The following is a 16019-nucleotide window of genomic DNA, read 5'->3' on the forward strand; positions in this document are numbered from 1 at the left end:
CATCCATGTTTCTTGGTTACTTGTGCGAGCATACGGATGACACCGTTCATCAAGTTATGGACCCGAATTGCAAACGACAGTCATCGTATGTAGTCATGTCGTTTCTTTTTATGTTCCTCTACGCGCAATTTGACATTGATGTTGTTCCCCTCAAGCTTTCTCCTCTTTGTGTGCATCTTGCTACCCTAGATGCGTCTGGGTCGCGTGAAGTTTCTTTTGATGTTTGTCGAGGGAAGCGGTGGTTGAATGTGGAGATGGGCAAGGGTTTTGGCATAAACGAGATAGAATTGCAGTTTTTTAAGGTTGATGGTTGTTGGAGAAAATGGGGTCACTATAACTTTGGAGGAAAAGCTCTGTGACGCATCTGAAGACACTGTCTTTAGAACGTTATTTTCCCTCACTCAGTTTCACTGAGTTTGCTGTTGGGTTACAGGCAAATTCATTCTCAGGATACAACAGAGCCTTGGGCAAGAATCTGTAACTAGCAAAGTTGAAGAGTCTCCAAAGAAACCTTTTGTGAGACTGTAGCAGACCGGACTGAGAGATAGAGATATAGTGAATTTCGAAATTGTGTATTTTGGAGTCTGATTAATGCTTCTTAAATAATTTGTGAAGAGGTATGAAGAAAAGGTAGGTGTTGGTTTAGAAAAGGCACCTTGAACAGTCACAATTTCAAACATTGTGACTATTAACTTTGAATTGCGTCTCTTGATCACACCCGATCGAATTGTGACCGTTGATTCACCAACGGTGATCAACGGTTAGCAACGCACCAAAACCAAAGCCGCCCATCACGAGTCACGCGGGTGCGAGCAAAGTGTGCCTCTAAAGCACCTTATTGCGCCACACACACGTGTGCGCGCACGTTGCATGGTATCGAATCCCCATACTCTTCTCTACTAAATTTAAGGAGTGTAAATCAGCTCCTATTGAAATACTGAAAACAGGACTTACAATTTTCCAATGTGTAACAAGTTCAAAACTGGGTTTTGTAAGAGAAAAACTGATTTTTCAATCAAGTGTGCGGGTGCAATTTCTCATGTAATTGACCAATCAAATCCATTGGATTTAATCTCTTATGAGATTAAAATCCAACAATGGCTTCTTCCTTCTCCCCTACGTAGAATATGTTTCTCATTCTATGCCATTCTGTGTTGGTGTGAATGCGGCAGAGGGGGGGGTAACTAGTAGTGTGCTGTTGGGGTTGACAACTCCATAGTGGGTGCCGCCCATTTGGTGATATGGCATGGGGTTATTTTCTATTTGGACAAGTTAGGTGAGGCTCAAGCTACCGCATACTGGCCGGATCGTCTTCTCCACTAGTTTGGCCATGATAACTTCGGCTTGAAGTTTAGTTTCTTCGTTATGAGGGTGAGGATGTGTTCTGGCAACATCATAGCGACTTTTCCTTCATTGGTGTCTCCCGTTTCCCACTGGCGGGTTATAAGTGCCTGGAGGTGTGCACTTCACTCCGCCGTGGGTATTTGTGCGTGTTGTTTGGTGGACTCTAGATGTTCATGATAGTGGAGCCGCAATCGAGGCATGTGATGGCCCCCCCAAGGTCATGCAGCGAAACAAGTTGAGGGGGCCCTTTCTGGTGGTTGTGTGAGCATGTCCATGCTGGTGGCCCCAATTACTTTAGAGGGGTAGGGGAGCGCCGGTGGTGCTGCCAAGGGTAAGCGACCCACTATTGAAGTGGGTGAAAGTAGTATGCGTCCTATGAACAAGAAGTAAAGAACAACGAGGCATGCTCATACTAATTTACCTTCTAGGGTAGTCAACAGCAACAAGAAGTAGAGAACAACCTCAGCTCTTGGGTAGTGCCAAACGTGGAGGTGTCCTGGATTGAGGTGCGGGATCCCAATGGTCAAGCTATTACAAGGAGGATCTCAACTGAGGGCTCCCATGAGGAGGTTATGCTTGGAGCTATTGAGCGCAAGGGAGCCCTAATTCGAGGGTCGTGCATGTTGATTTGTGTTCTGATGAAGGTTTGGTGGGGGTGTCCCACAGAGTTTTGTAGGGAGTTAGAATGGAGTCTACACAGTTGATGGGGGGTGTTGTGTCGCCATCTGTAGTTGACACTGTTCTCATCACGGGTGGTTGGGTGAAGAAGATAGCACCTCGCATCAGGAGGAGGGATACTAAAGGCTCTGAATTGGTAAATATCTATTGTCATTTTATTTCTATTAATCGGTTTACTGAGTTTGTAGTTATGTTGATTTTTATGAGTGCTTTATTGCAGTCCTTTATTTTGAAGAGGGTGGAGACTGTGGATGAATCCTCCATTTTATAGGCTCGCGATTCGTTGATGGTTGCATTAGTTGCGATGAGGTATGTCTGTTTTTATGGATAATGCTGTTTTTGTGTATTGTTGGTAATTCTAACCTTTCTTGTTGCTGTAGGTTTCTTTTGCTTTGGCCCCCACTAGCGCCGCTATGTCGCCTATCATTAAGCGGCTGGTAGCAGAGCTGATGCCTTGAGACCGTGGAAAGAGGTGCGCCGGGTAATGATATTGGTGCGGCTCCATCTCCAGTGGAGGCCTCTGGCGATGATCATGTTCAAGAAGGCAACGAGTCTATCAACGACCTTGTCGCAAAGCTCGTGCAGCCTCTTAATGAATCGAAGAGGACTGCCGTCATTCGTAATCCAGCAAAAGTAGTTGCTCCGTCTGATTTGGCGCAAGAGCAGGTGCAGCCTTCTTGTGAGTCTCCGGTGGTTGTGGGTGATGACAGTGTTTCAAAAGAGCTTGCGGCAGATGTTCAGCCAGTGGAGGCTGATGTATTGGGCCTGCATTATGATGATTTGGGGATATCCGCAGAGCTCAAGATAGTCTGCCAGGAGTTACAAGATTTCCATGAAAAGGAGTAAATGGTGCCTATGGGGTTTGCAATGTTTGATCCCGTTGTTGTTCAAGGAGTTCGAAGACAAGAGCAGTTTGTCGTGTCCCGCAACATCGTAGATATGGTATCGTTGGAGGGGTGGTTACCTACTTCCGAATTTCCACTTGTGGTTATGACTGCCTCCTTGAATATAGTTGTTGAGTTGATGAACTCCATTATTGAAGGGATGGGAGATCCATCATATGGATGGCCGAATCCTACAGGAAGGTTGGGCAAAATTTTAAAAATTTATTTACTCCAATTTGGTAATCGTATTCATAATTTAGAAAACTCCATTTTCAACGTTCATTCTTGTAATCAAATCAGACTAAATTTGAAACCAAGATTAGGGAGGGATATACCTGATACGGAATCCACAAAAAAAAAGAGCTCCTCCCAACACAGGTGTTCACGCCAAAAAAGTGTACCAAATCCTCCCTCTATTGAAGATGACACAGCTTAGGATGAGACAGGATCAACAGGTAGTTCTCCACCAAGAACATTTGATTATTCAACAAGAATCGAATGGGGTAGTGAGCACAACTTCAGAATTGTTTCTTCTAGCAAGAAACAATATCAACATCAAATCTTGACCAATTTCAAGAATTGGAGATCGATCAGGGTAGGGTGGCAAGAGCAGGGAGAAAAAGAACTGAAGGTAGAAATAGTCAAATTGAATTATCTTCTGTGTTGTTTGTGTGTCTTTTTCAATCCGCCCTGCACTCTATTTATAGCTTTAAAGAGACAACCTCCTAATCTGATTAGGAGTCTCTTGATCCAAATCTTTATTTGGATCTGAACTCTTTAAGTGATAAGGATAATCCCTTATCTTATTTGCAATGGCTATAAAGAGACAACCTCCTAATCTGATTAGGAGTCCCTTGATCCAAATCTTTATTTGGACCTGAATTCTTTAAGTGATAAGGATAATCCCTTATCTTATCTGCAGTTCAAGATCAATTTATTCCTAATCAAATTAGGAGTTTCCTGATCGAAACACTACCCAATAAGAGATGACCTCTCCCTCGCTTGCAAGGTACAATGCTGGACTCTCTACTCCCATGCATCCCGAGAATTAAAACTTTTTGCAAACAATTTGAAACCATAATATATATAAGTATATCTCTATATAAATATATTTTGCAAAACCAAATTTCAAAAACATTTGAAATCTATTACCAACGGTTTAGGTTTCCATTAGAGAGAGTGCATTTTCCCGATCATTCACTTTGTCCGACAAAGGGGATGATATTGTCACTATGATCACCCACTTAGATGGATTCTCGGACTGTCCCAACATTTGCAGGTTTTGACCCCTTCTAAGGATCTCACTGATTGGCACACCAAAGATAACCCAATCTGACACCTAGCATAGTATCATAATTGAGTCTAGGGGTCAGGTGTAAAATTCCAGTTTTTCTCATTTATCTCTAAGGTCTAGGGCAATTTTGGAATTTTGGCCTGGTTCAGAGTTTCAAGAAAACCTACACTGCATGTACCTCAGGTCTCACATTGGCAGTTGAGACAAGCCACCCCAACCAACTTGGCGGTACATCAGTGTCAGTCTTGGTAGGATAAATCTCCCCAGATCCATTCAAGGGCTGTGAAGATTATGAACTAACACGAGTCTCATATGTGTCCAGTTTAAGGGTATTACACAAAAACATACCACAATAACATGAATCAAATATGTACTTTATTCATTTACAATAAGTGTCATAATGTACATCATGCTAATTAGAGCTAAGGGCATACACTATCTGACATCTCCCATTTGCGCTTAGGTCCAATCGAGTACAAGCCAAAGTCCCATACTTTCCACGTGTTTCTCAAACACTTTCTGTGTTAGTGGCTTAGTCAATGTATTTGCTACATATTTCGCTGATGCTATCTTTTGAATCAGGATGTTTCATCTTCCAACTATCTCCCATAGTACATGATACTTTCTCTTGATGTGCTTTGATTTCGAGTGGGCTCATGGCTCTTTAGCCTGAGCAATGGCTCTAGTACTGCCACACAACAATGGAATGGGTGATGTGTTGGATGAAACTACTCCTAATTTCTGAATGAATTTCTTCATTCATACGACTTCCTTGGCAGCTTCATTTGCAGCAATGTACTCGGCCTCGATCATGGAATTTGTTGTGGACCATTGTTTGTTGCTTTTCCAGCTAACTACACAGGACCCTATCATAAAGATGTATCCGAATGTAGACTTTCTATTCATCTGGGTCTGACTGGAAATCGACATCGATATACCCAAGGATCTATAGTGAACTACCATCGAATACCAAACAAAATTTTTTTGTCCTTCGAAGGTACTTTAGTATAATTTTCACAGTAGTCCAATGCTCTTGCCCTGGGTTAGACTGGTATCTACTTACCACACTCACGGCCTGAGTAATGTCTGGCCGAGTACACAGCATGGCATATATGATGCTCCCTATGACAGAGGCATAGGGAACTTCCTTCATGCCCTCAATCTCCTCAGGTGTCTTGGGAGACATACCGTTGAAGAGAGTGATTCCATGCTTGAAAGGAACATTTCCTTTCTTGGAGTTCTCCATACTGTATCTCTTGACTATCTTGCCAATGTATGTAGACTGGGATAATCCTTTTATCCTTTTCGATTTATATCTCTATAGAGTCGAAGTCCCAAGATATAAGGGGCTTCTCCATGATCTTTCACGGATAATTGTTGTGAAAACCATACTTTCATTGTTGTCAACATTCCTACATCATTTCCAATGAGTAGAATGTCGTCTACATACAGAACCAAGAACGTAATGTTATCCCCACTGTTTTTTTTGTAAAACACAGGGTTCATCCGATTTTTGCTCAAAGTCAAACTATAGAGTCAAACCGGATGTTCCAACTCCTAGAAGTTTGCTTAAATCCATATATGGATTGATTAAGTTTACATACCATGTGTTCCTGACTTGTAGCTATGAAACCTCGCGGTTGTTGCTTGTAGTTATCTTCAGTAAGATCTCCATTCAGGAACGTGGTTCTGACATCCATTAGCCAAATCTCGTAGTCATGGTATGCTATTACAAATAGCAGGATCCTAATGGATTTAAGCATGGCCACGAGCGAAAATGTTTCCTCATAATCGATTCTCTCTTTTTGAGTGTACCATTTCACCACAAGACGAGCCTTGTAGGTCTCAATCTTACCATTGGGGCCCTTTTTCCTCTTAAAGATCCATTTGCAACTAATTTCTTTTACCCCATTGATCTCTATTTACTAGAGTCCAAACTCCACTGATCTCCATTGAGTCAATCTCAACTTTCATGGCATTCCACCAAGTAACTTTCTTGGTCATAGCTATAACGAAATGAAGGCCTGGATGCCTGGGTAGATTTCTTAGATTGGTTATTAACTAGAGTTTGTGGGATATCTCCCACTACCCCTGAGCTCTTATCATTAAGAACAATTTCTTAATGATGATTGTTTAGGATGTAATCTTTCTCCAAGAAATGGGCAACGAATGGTCTTAGATTCCAATTTATCAACACTTGTTCTTTTAACATGTGCTAGATAACACCAAATCTTCAATTGTCTAACACTTGGTTTCATATCGGTCCAAAGCTCATAAGGAGTATTCAGAACGGATTTGGTTGGAACTCGGTTCAGCACATATATCGCTGTCTCTAATGTGTAACCCCAAAAGGATGTAGGTAATTTTAAGTGTACGAGAATTAATCGGACCATATCCAATAAAGTCCAGTTCCTCCTCTCTGGCACACCGTTTAACTGTGGTGTAGCAGGATGAGCTAGTTGTGATACTATACCATTTTCCTTTAAGTAGTCATTGAATTCGTTAGAGAGATATTTGCCTTCACAATCTAATCAAACGACCTTAATGTGTCTTTCCAACTGTTTCTCGACTTCTTGTATGAACTCTTTGAACTTTTTAAAGAATTTAGACTTATGTCTCATTAGGTACACATAACCATACCGAGAATGATCATCGATGAATGTTATGAAATAAACATGCTGGTTACATGTCCTAACATTCATTGGATCACATACAACAGTATGTATAAGGTCAAGTGTGCCTGTTGATCTTTCAGGCCTACCATTAAATGGTCGTTTCTTCATCTTACCCTGAAGGCAAGGTTCACAAGTTGGAAGATCTTCTATAGTTAGAAAATCCAAAGGACCATCATTTACCAACCTTATGATACGATCTACGTTAATGTGGCTAAGTCGATAATGCCACAGACACATGGAATTAACTGTATAATGGGTTCTTTTCTTGGGGTTATTATTCGATGTAGTTTCAGTTATATTTATTTTCAAAGAAAGATGGAGGACATAGAGACCATTCTTAAGTTCTCCATATGTGAGGAATTTGTTATTTCTTTTGATAGTAATTATATTACTAAAGAGAATAGAATAGCCATCTGCATACAGTTTTGAAATAGAAATCAAATTTCTTTCAAATTGGGTACATAAAGACAATCTTTTAATGTAATTATTCATTATCTGAAATACAATTCTACAGTTCTTATGGTTGTAACTGCAACGTTTGTAGAAGTCACCAAGTAAAGAATCACTTCATGGTCACTTAGTCTTCTGTTTGTCCTAAACCCCTACAATGTGTTACATGCATGAGTGGAATCCTTGGAGTCAATACACCAGGAAGCAAACGTCACCAACATATTGGTTTCTATGACAAAGGATTCAAAATTACATTGTTTCTTGGTCTCTAGGTGTTGATGATAGTTCATCTTCCAGTGACCGGCCTGTTTGCAGAAGAGACAAGCATATGATGCCTTGTCCTTCCTCTGCTTTTTGTGCTTGCTAGTTTTCTTTTGAGGTTTTTCTTTGCCTTCCTCTTCCTCTTACTGATTTTCCACCTTCGACAAGCATGGCAATGGGCTCATCCTTTTTTATCAGTGACCGACCTATTTGCAGAAGTGACAAGCATATGATGCTTTGTCCTTCCTCTGCTTTTTGGGCTTGCTAGTTTTCTTTTGAGGTTTCTTTTTTGCCTTCCTCTTTTTCTTGCTTGATTTTCCACCTTCGACAAGCATGGAAATGGGCTCATCCTTCTTTATCAGTGACTGGCCTGTTTGCAGAAGTGACAAGCATATGATGCATTGTCCTTCCTCTGCTTTTTGGACTTGCTAGTTTTCTTTTGAAGTTTCTTTTTTGCCTTCCTCTTCTTCTTGCCTGATTTTCCACCTTCGACAAGCATGGCAATGGGCTCATCATTCTTTATCAGTTCCTCGACCCTCTATAACATATTGCTAAATTCCTAGAGGCTAACATTTAGTTTGTTCATATTATAATTCATTATAAACTGATTGAAGGAAGGAGGCAAAGAGTTCAGGATGGCATCAACTTTGGTGACATGATCTAGTCGAGATCTAAGAGTCTGTAGTTAATGTGGCCAAGTCTGTAATGCCACAAGCACGTGGGATTAACTGTATGATGGGTCTTTTTTTAGGGTTATTATTTGACGTAGTTTCGGTTATATCTGTTTCCAGAGAAGGATGGAGAAAATAGAGACCATTATCAAGTTCTCCAAATGCGAAAAAAATGTTATTCCTTTTGATAGTAATCACATTGCTAAAAAGAACAGAATAACCATCCGCACACAGTTTTGAAACATAAATCAAATTTCTTCTCAAACTGGGTACATAAAGACAATCTTTTAGTGTAATTATTCATTCTCTGAAATACAATTCTACAATCACATTTCTAAAAATAACAGAACAACCAATTGCACACAGTTTTGAAACAGAAATCAAATTTCTTCTCAAATCGGATACACGAAGACAATCTTTTAGTGTAATTATTCTTTCTCTGAAATACAATTCTACAGTTCCTATGACTGTAGTTGCAATATTTGTAGAAGTCCCCAAGTAAAGAATCACTTCTTCATTTTTCTTCCGAGGTTTCTTCTTTGCCTTCCTCTTTTTCTTGCACAATTTGCCACCTTCAACAAGCATGACTATGGGCTCATCCTTTTTTATCAGTTCTTCGGCCCTCTACAACATATTGCTGAGTTCCTAAAGGCTAACATTTAGCTTGTTCATATTGTAATTAATTATGAATTGATTGAAGGAAGGAGGCAAAGAGTTCAGATGGCAACAACTTTGGTGACATGATCTAGCCCAGATCTAAGAGCCTCCAGTTCATTGATGTATTCCATCATCTTAAGACAATGGTCATGAACTAGCTGGTTCTTGGACATTTGTGTGGTTATAAAGTGCTTTAGGACCTTCTGACGAGTAGAACAATTATGCCCTTCATACATGGTCCTTAGACTATCCAAGATATACTTGGACATTTCGATCTGATCAAACTGTTGTTGTATCTAATTGTCTAAGGAGGCTATGATGTAACACCGGACAAGAGAGTTTTTCTCTTCCTATTATTGATATTCCCTCCTGCGGGCCTCAGAAGCCCTTTCACTTGGATGATTCGGAGTAGGGTTTTTAGCAACTTTGTCCAATTTCTTGGACGTCAAAACCAACATAAGGTTACGAAATCGGTCATCGTAATTTGGGCCCTTAAGCTTATTATCATTCAACAGTTTGACGAATTGTCCGTTTGCCATTTCTGATAAAAGGCAAAGCAAATATTAGTCCACAACCTGATTTGATTCATGTTATCTACATAGATATGACTTTTAATCTATGTTTCATTTCCATTTATTTATCTTTGAGATTTCCCTCCTATCTCAGCGACGGAGATTATGAACTATGGCTCTAAAAATCTAGGAAACCCCATACAGTGCATGGAGCCCACTATTTCAGTTACATAACCCCACCACCTTCTGTGAAGGATTACATCCACTCATCTCATGAGCTTTCCCTTTGGCCTCTGTCAGACAAGGTCCATTGTCATTTTAGGTTAAACTTCTGTCTAGTAAGTACTTACCCATCATATTCGTGAACGCCAAGGTACCGTGAGAGAGTCTTCCATTTTAGGATAGGCCCCTCCCACATCGGTCTATGATGCCCCTATCATCTTATGAAACAATCCAACATATCCAAAAACAAATGGATAACCCAATTTTATGGTGCATTTCCTCATTACTAAAAGATCTATCTTCATGCTAATGATGGAAGGCCTTTAAAGAGTTCATCATATGAATCTCCCTATCACATGCACTTATATTTCAGTTGAGGGAACAAAATATTACACCCTTGTTTTAGTGGCTCCCACTGACTTTCTCAAAGCCAGATTTAAATAGGCCTTAAACAGATAGGGTTTTGCACTGTTCCTCTTAGGGAGGAAGCTGATGTGGGGCCCATCAAACGAGAATATCAATGGCAATGATGTGCATTCAGCCATGGTGTGTGAAAGAGCCACTATTGAATTAACATGGGCCAAGTACTTATGGCCCATGTACGTAGCACATCACACATCCATACATCACATGCATGAAACAAATTGATCCAAATTTCACATGGATCCTGGGAATTAAAACCTTTTGCAAACAATTTGAAACCATATTATATATAAGTATATTTTTATATAAATATATTTTGCAAAACCAAATTTCAAATACATTTGAAATCCAGTACCGGCTGCTTAGGTTTCTATCAGAGAGAATGTACTTTCCCAATCACTCACTTTGTCCGACAAAGGGGCTGATCTTGTCACTATGATCACCCACTCAGATGAATTCTCAGATTATCCCAACATACGCAGGTTTTGACCCCCCCTAATCTCTTAACCCTTAGAAGCCCATTCTTTCTTTATCAAAATTATACCCTCTAATGTTAGTTTATGGGCCACAAAATCTCTCAAATCCTTCACCTCGGATTCACATTAGGTCACTATCTTTCGTTGATGACCACACTCCTCCATGACGACTTTCAATTTCTCACTAGCCTTCGCAAGCTTAGCCATGGCCACCTTAAGACGAAAGTAGACATCCTTCAATGACCGCCCAAAAACTAGTTGCGATTCTCCAATGGTAGAGAAACACTCACAGGTCTTCAACCACCGAGCAAAGTTGAGCCACAAAAGCTGATTCTAGGGCCGGTTCATAATGTCAAACATCATTTTCGTAATAGAATTCAAAGCCGGTCCCATGACTATTGAGGGGGCAAAATCACTCAATAGGAGGTAACCAACCATCCCTAATAACAACCACTGCAAATTTTGCCACATACTTCGACACTGAATACTCGTCATTGTACGAACCCCCTGGACAAGAGCAGGATCTACAGCTTCGTACCCCAAGGGGGCTATGTCGTTCTTATTACAATACTCAATGAGTTCCTCAAGGACCAATGCGAGCTCCTCATCGCATGATAGTTCATCAATCGGTGATTTTGCTGTGGATGAAGCCGTATAACCAATAGCCCGCTTCCGGTCTCAATGTTAGGGGCAACAGGCATCCCAGTCTCCGCAGCACTAGTAGCTACGGTCTCCTCCAGAGGAGGAGCCTCGGGAGCTTGGGCCTCCACGGATTCAAGTACCGACTTAGCATGGGTGTCCTTCCGCAGAATCTCGCTCCTCAAACGTCGTGGTAGTTGGTGCATTGCCATCAACTCTAACGTCTTCAGCAGTATCAGAGGCGTTGGTGGTTTTAGGAATCGGTTTGGAGGGCTGCAGTGAGTTTAACTCTTCCATCAATCACTTGATAACAGGTGTGATCGGCATAGTAGCCAAATCCACATCGAATGGGGCACGATGAAACAAGACAAACCGTCAGCGTGATAAACATAAATATAGCCAATAGAAATGCATTGATAAAATAAATCCACACATACTTCCTTGTCCACAATAGGAATCCTTGTATCCTCCACGCTGGGCTGCGCTTCCTCAGCTTCCATGCGCTTCAAAATAAAGGACTAAGGAGAAGTCAATCATAGTGATATAATACGTGATCAATAGTAGTGGTACAAAGAAACAACAGCGTCCTTACCAAATCATCCCTTTTGGGGGAGCTACCAGGACCTCTGCGCTTAGCGAAGTGTCATCACTCTCCAAGGACTGAAAAATAAAAACCAGGAATGACTTATACGACTACAACAAAGGCACCCGAAATTGAAAATGAAAGAGAATATATATATATATATATATATATCTCGTACCGAGTCATTGTCACAGAACCTCCCTTTGGCCAAGGTGGAGCTATCCTTTTCATACGCCCGCTTGAGAACCGAACACAGGTAATCTTGTTGGAAGGAACCACGACTGTCAATCCCTCTGATTTGACAATCGGTGTAGCCTACTCGTGAGACAATGATGTTGGACACTCTTGTTCGACCTCCGTTTGGCACTCCTACGATTGCGATGAAGCCACACCCGATTCATCTGGCCGTGGCGCCAGTTTCGACAATACCGAGCAAGGTACCCTTTGAGACCTCCGCCTTTTCACAACAGGAGAATGATTACTCTCCCCAGCCTTTGAAGCGGGCCATTTCCCTCTCCAGCAGTGTCGTGTCTATTTCTCTGACAAAATCAAAGGACACTCCTCCCCTTTCCCCCCTTTCTTCTAGCGAGGAGCCATAACGAACAGACAAGGTAATGACGAGTAACAAGAATGTTAACAAAGAAAGGAATGAAAGGAAAACACAAAAATTCAGAAAGTAAAGAAAAATAGGTAGGAAGAAGAAGACAAAGTGGGGATTTGTGTGGTTCACCATCCTTCAATAATAAGCACTCCTCACGTGCGAGACACTAGTTGACGCTTAACGGAAAAGCAACCTAAAGACATTTACACATATGCCATTTGAAAGGCGGGATGAAATGATACATTAATTCAAATGAGGTGCCATTACACGTGCGAATAGCCTGCAATTATTACGTAATGACAGTTAAGGCAATGCTAATAATACCCGCCATGTCACCATCAACTATTGTCTTCCCCAACTTCCATCAATCACTAAATATGACTAGCCATGGAATCTACACCATCAATCGACGCCGTGCATCCACAAAATGCATCACCCTGACACACGTGGGGCTCATCACTCATACCGGAAGAACTACGACAATGTCTTTTTGCTATTTTCCTTCCTATCAATGGATGGGGGGCTGAAACTCGCAAGTCGTGAAGACTTGCCCACCGAAAGAAATGAAATCATCAAAAGACAGGCTAAACCATAAAAGATATGGAACCTCATCGAAGAACAAACAACCAATTCCTTCCCAACACTATTGACGTACAAGGACGTCAATCACATGAAATTGCAAAATAAAGCAAATCCTCATGCCCAATGCACAAGTGTTCATTGATCCATCATACGACTTCAAAGATAATGTGAAGGAGAAATTATTATTGATAGAATTCAATTACTGATAAGCATGGGGGCTAATGTAAACACCGCATTAATACCACATGAACACCCGTGATCAGTTTGTAGGCAACCCTCCCTCTGCGATGAACCCACAGTGCATCGTAGGCCAGCGATAAACCTATGGCGCACATCGCAAGATTGCGATAAACTCATGGTTCATCGCACGATTGAGATGAGCCCACTCTTAGCTCGAGCCAATGCTAACCCAGGTTGAACTTGCAGTGAGGTTCACACACACTCGGCCCTGCGATAAACCCACAATCGCTATGACACCCTGGTCCGTTGAGAATTGGGTTCAAATGCCACCTGCGTGCATAATGTCGATGGGACGAACGTGACAGGGTGCCACACAGGTCTAATGAAATGTCGTCCACCAAACAGTGACGTCATTAGCACCACGTTAGTTAAGTAAGGCGCACATGGGTAATACAACACGTGAGTCATGAGGTTCTCCAAGTGAAAGGAAAGCCGATCCTCGGATAGTTCCCATAGGGATACATGGCGAAACACCAACAGTGCCCTTAACGACTGATAGTGAATCAAATATTCCCTTCCCTATTAGGAAACGAGCACCTCTGGATCATTCCTTTCAGTATTTCGAGATCTCCTCCATAAATAGAGATTCTCCTTGTAATGAAATTCATTCATCCAGTTATTGATTAACCCTATCATTAGGTTCCCTGCTCAGCCCCCTCCACCTCAACCTTCCATTTGATCCCTCATCCCTAGTCTTCTTCTATCTTTCAAGGAGACCATTGCCCTTAGCTTAACTACCACATCACTTACAGTGTGCATCTATAGGATCCATGTAAATCTGATTGTAGCCACTACATGAATCTAAGAAAGAGAACAGTTGGTTCCCTATTGTGGCATCGATGAGGATCTCCATATTGGGTAGTGGGAATTCATCATTGGAGTAAGCTTTATTTAGATCTTGAGGTTTATGCGATACCTAGGGTGTTTGGAAGGAAGAAAGGCATTACATACTGACTTTAGGTATACTAAAGTGACGAGGTTTGGGTGTGGGTACTAACCTTAGTTGGCTGTTCTTCTTTTTGATTGAGACGATGTTGGCTAGCCACTATGGGTGTTTGATTGGCTTTATGAAGCCTACTTTCAGGAGTTGTTCAACCTCCTCTTTGATCTTCAAGGTAATTTCCGGTTTGAAAACTCGTTGTGGTCACTGGTGTAGTCTTGGGGTCTATGGAGTGCGAGTGCTAACTAATGCCGGATCTAACCCTGGCATCTGGTCATACGACTAGACAAAAATATCCTGGAACTTTGTCAATTATAGAGGAAGAAAGGGGTTCAATAAGATTTATAGTAGGATATCTATTTCTTGTTTTTTTTTTTTTTTTTTTTTTTTTTTTTTTTTTTTTTGCGATTGTGATGTAAGTTTTAATACCTTTTAGGACACCTATCAAGTTTGTTTTTTCTTCCTGGCTCAATTTGGCTGATATGTACAATGACTTATTTTCTCTTTCTCTAGTGGCCATGTCAACCTCTTCTAATGGTTCCTCCACTACGCTGTTTGAATCTTGCATATGCTTAGGAGGTGCGTGGATTTCATCATAATACTTTATTGTTTCTTTTGGTTAATCCTAGCATAGGTGGGATTTCAGTTGTCTATTTATAATTGTTTATTATTATTTTTTAGTGAAAGTGAGTGTTGTATTGTGTACCTTTTACTTTGTTATGTTCTGTTGCGATGAGTTATGTTTTGTTTATGATGTGAGCATCGTGATATTATTGTTTGGCGATTCCAATTATGTGTTTTTGACAAAATGGCTCTTGGCACAGGAACATGATGTATTCATTGATTTAAAAGAAAATGAGATTACAATGGTATTTGAACTTAATGCACATGTAAGCTAATTGTAAATCATACCTCTGGGATGGATTTCTTTGCAGTGGGAGGACCATCTTCTTTGTATTCTTCGATGATCGTGTAGTAGCTTTTACTGTTTTTTCCAGTCACCTTTATGCATCTGGATCTTTTCTTTCACTCTGTTGATATCAGGGGTTCGCTTAGCTACTCCGATAATTGCATGCCTCGACTTTAGCCACCTGGGTTTCTCCATTCTCGGCAAGCTTGATGTAGTAAATCGCGTCTTGTAGGTGGGCTTCTAACTTCTCAAAAAGGATGTGGGTAGCCAAGATCTAGATGATTCTACCTCTGCATTTGGCTTTAATACATTAGTGGTAAGTGGATGGACTAGTGCTAGGCCATGTATTAGTGGACGTTTGAGTAAGGCATGGTAGGAAGTTTTTCTAGGCCCTACATGAAACTCCTTCTCTATGGAGAAAGGACCGATGGCTACTATTGCATGAGGGAGCCCTTTATGATGGATGCATTTCTGTTGAAATCGGTGACTTCCATGGGCATGCCTTTGACGGTGTCATGGGGTATGCTCATCAGCTACAAGATGTGGATGGAGATTATGTTCATAGATTTTCTGTGGTAGACCATGGACCGTCACATCTCATAGTCCCCTGTTTTAGTTGTTATGTATAAGGAGCAGTTGTAGTGTGGGTCTGTTGCAAGTATGTCTTCCGGTGTGAATTCTACCTTCAGTTATCCATGTGATGCGGTTCCAAAGGCTTCCCAAACACTTCAACGAGTGCCTTGACAATGAGTCTCCGAACAGTGTTTCTTGCCCCTTGTTTATTGGAAAACTGTTGGAGTTTGGTGCTTTGTTGGAATCACTGGATTAACATGTCTTCGTCCACACTTGCTAGCGCCCTGACCACGTTGATGTTGCCCCCTGCAAATGTGTTGGGAGGGGGTTGGTTTTTGTCTGGGTGGGCTTCCTCTTGACATAGTCATCTAGCTTGACATTTTGTGTGAAAAGGTGCCGAAGGG

General features: G+C 41.3%; 1 long non-coding RNA gene across 1 annotated transcript; it reads left to right on the forward strand.

The window, feature by feature from the left end:
* The first annotated feature begins 1219 nt into the window (after positions 1-1219).
* Positions 1220-3149, forward strand: LOC148852888 (uncharacterized). The gene is made up of 3 exons (XR_016099023.1): positions 1220-2158; positions 2243-2331; positions 2403-3149. It is a non-coding gene; the product is annotated as an uncharacterized LOC148852888 (long non-coding RNA).
* The last annotated feature ends 12870 nt before the right edge of the window (positions 3150-16019 follow it).

Source organism: Nelumbo lutea, chromosome 5, assembly GCF_056320005.1.
Source record: "Nelumbo lutea isolate HS-2025 chromosome 5, American lotus-T2T, whole genome shotgun sequence".
NCBI classification, from domain to species: domain Eukaryota; kingdom Viridiplantae; phylum Streptophyta; class Magnoliopsida; order Proteales; family Nelumbonaceae; genus Nelumbo; species Nelumbo lutea.